Source organism: Theobroma umbraticum, unplaced genomic scaffold (genome assembly GCF_002168275.2).
Source record: "Theobroma umbraticum cultivar Fairchild unplaced genomic scaffold, ASM216827v3 scaffold_30.0, whole genome shotgun sequence".
NCBI classification, from domain to species: Eukaryota; Viridiplantae; Streptophyta; class Magnoliopsida; order Malvales; family Malvaceae; genus Theobroma; species Theobroma umbraticum.
Window position 1 is genome coordinate 11,122,317 of NW_018397254.1, and position 3,242 is coordinate 11,125,558.

At 33.3% G+C, this 3,242-nt stretch overlaps 1 pseudogene; it reads left to right on the forward strand.

Moving 5' to 3' along the window:
• The first annotated feature begins 342 nt into the window (after positions 1 to 342).
• On the forward strand, positions 343 to 2,091 carry LOC110416599 (coumaroyl-CoA:anthocyanidin 3-O-glucoside-6''-O-coumaroyltransferase 1 pseudogene; annotated as a pseudogene).
• Positions 2,092 to 3,242: the final 1,151 nt, after the last annotated feature.

Below are 3,242 nucleotides of genomic sequence, written 5' to 3' on the forward strand. Positions count from 1 at the left end.
GATGAGAAAAAAAAAAGGAAAAAAGAAACATCAAACGAGGCATTAAGTGAGGTTTTCTCTCTTAAAAGAGTCTAAGCGCTCCACGTACATAAAAATTATCAAAGAAGTTGCATCCGCAAGTACAACAATGTCATGCTTTTATTGATGATGATAAATTCGTAAACGTAATTTGTAGTTTAGCAAGTTGTTGGTTTGCTGCTCTGTAAAGCGTTTTCAATAGTAGGTTGCCGGTTTACTTAACGTCTTAATTGTTTTAATCTCATTTATGTTTATAAATTTTACTAGTACTTGCTTTATAAAATTATTCTATAACTTTATACCTGGCCAGGTTTTCTCCGCTCTATAAATGGACTTGTGTCTTTGTTCATGATCATAAATTTTTCACTTGCTCTAAACACTAATGCAGTGTAGCTAATTTTAATTTTGCTGATCTCCCACCCAGAATGGATTCATCCTATGCAGCCACGATTCTTGATAACATCCATGTTTCAGCACCGGCGGGCTCAGTTCTCACAACAACTCTCCCGCTCACTTACTTTGACATCCCATGGTTTCCTTGTGCCCCATGCAAAGCCTCTTCTACGAATACCCTCACCCTACCTCTCATTTCATGCAAACCACGCTCCCAACTCTAAAACAGTCTCTTTCCCTAACTCTTCAACATTTTTTTCCACTTGCAGCAAAACTCGTGTGCCCCCCGCCACCCCTCGAGCCTAATATCCTTTACACCGACGGCGACTCTGTTCCCCTCACCATTACCGAATCAGCCGCTGATGTGAACCACATCATAGCCAATTATCCACGCGATATCAAATTGCTACACCCTTTTGTTTCCCTCCTGCCGCCATCGACTATGTCATCAGATGGCATACGGGTGCTACCCATCATGGCCGTGAAGGTCACAGTGTTTCCAAACGCTGCTATTTGCATTGGAATGGCGCATAACCACGTAGCAGCAGACGGAAGCGCTTTCATGCACTTCGTGAGATCTGGTCTTTCTGTGTTAAATCAAAAGCAGACTTGACTTGTCTGGATGACGTTTCGCAACGACCTTCTCATAGCAGGGAAGCAATCAAAGACCCCGCTGGGTGCAATGACGTGGCTCTGAAAGGATACTGGAATTGGGTATCATCTTGGAGAGAGAACCTTGGCCCAACCAGGAAATGCCGATGGACAAAGTTCGAGCCTCATTTATGTTGACCCGAGCTCAAATCGAGAAACTCAAGCAGTGGCTCACGACTCAGTGCAACGACAACGATTTGGAAGGACTACACATTTCAACATTTGTCGTCGCCTGCTCTATGATGTGGATATGTAAGGTCAAGTCACAAGAGAGTGAAATCTCAGCAAATGGTCATGCTGATGATAAGCTTTACTACTTCCTTTTCCCTGTTGATTGCCGGAGCCGCATTGAATTTCCTCTGCCCGTCACTTACTTTGGAAACTGTCTAGCACCAGGTATCGTACGAGCCAAGAAGGGTGAACTGATGGGGGAAGGTGGGATAGTAACAGCCGCGAAAGTAATTGCAAGAAAAGTTAAAGAGATGGAAAGTGGAGCTCTAAAAGAAGTAGAAAAAGGCCCGTCAAACCTTGAGGAAATGTTCGCATCGGGGCATTATCTAGGGGTTTCTGGGTCACCGAAGTTAGGAATATATGGTATGGATTTTGGGTGGGGGAGGCCGACAAAGGTCGAGTACCTTCACTTAGATGACGGTGGATCTTTGTCTCTGGCGGAGTGTAGAGATGAGCCAGGTGGAATTGAAGTTTCCTTGGTTCTTAGTAAGGATCAAATGGATTCATTCACCGCACATTTTGGAGAAAGCTTAAGGAAGGTCTTTTAAGAATTCATCAGTGTAATCACTCCATCTTTTGTGTTCCATATGTCATGACTAGGCCCAACATGCAGCAGATCATAAAGGGCGACTCGTATTTGGATATTAACAGTGGAGGATCAAATCATGACCTTATCCCATCTTGTTTCCATCTGTTCCACTATGTATTAGGGATGAGGATTCCTGTGTGTTGCCTTTAATTATTACTATTGGTGAAATAAAATGAAATGAAGGGACGTTTTTTGTCATCACATAATAATTGGTCAGACTGCCTTTCAAATCAGAAATCCATTTTTCAACAAAATGAATTTTATAAAATATATTTGAAAGACTTATTTTTTATTGTACACGAACCTAAGATAATATGTAAATAATAATAATAATAAATAATAAGTAATAGTAATTGCGCATCAATGTAAATCAAGTGACCAACCATAAGTGTAAATATATATATATATTATTGTAAAAATAATATACGTGCAATAATGTAAAAACAAGAATAAGAAAGTGTAAATCTATTTGGTATTGATAAGGGTCAAGTTAAATAATTTTTGTTGAAGAGATCAAAAATGAAAAAATTAAAAATTAAAAACTTTTAAAATAATATATTAAATTTAATTATTAATAATTAAAAAATTTATAATAAATAATAATTTTATATAATATATAAATTAAAAAAAGATTTATAATCATTTTTAAAAAAAATTATGTTCGACGATTTTTTTATATTTAAATTAATTTATTATTGATTTTGTATCAAAAAGATTAATAATTTTTTTTAATATAAATAATTAAATTATTTAAAAAATTTTATCATTTTTTTCTTTTTTAATATATAAATAATTAAAAAATTAATACAATCAACATATAATATTTTTATTATACTTTTATTTAAATATAAAATATTAAATATAAAATTATAATTAATAAAATATAAATAATTAAATAGTAGATATAAGATTAATATTTTTTTATATAATCAAGATTATTTAAAGACTAAATACTTAAGATGATTTTCTTTTAATTATATATAAAATGTAAAACACATAAAAATATACTTAAAATAGTTTTTTATATAATCAAGATTAATAAAAAATTATATAATTTTTTTATATGATTAAAATTAATAAAAAATTTAAAAAATTATCAAAAATATGTAATATATATAAAAATTTTAAAAAATTATGGGAGCCAAGCCCCCATAATGATAAGAGGCTCCTCTTTTACCAGGATTCGCTCTGCTCTTATCCTCAATTCTTTCTTTCTCGTGTTTTCTAAATAAATCTTTTCCTTTTCTCTCTTTTAAAAAAATAATTTCGAAAAAAATTAATTTTAATAATAATTTAGAATAAAAATGTTATAAATGGAAAGAAAAATGGAAGCCAACTGGAAATGAAAGTCAAGAGAGTA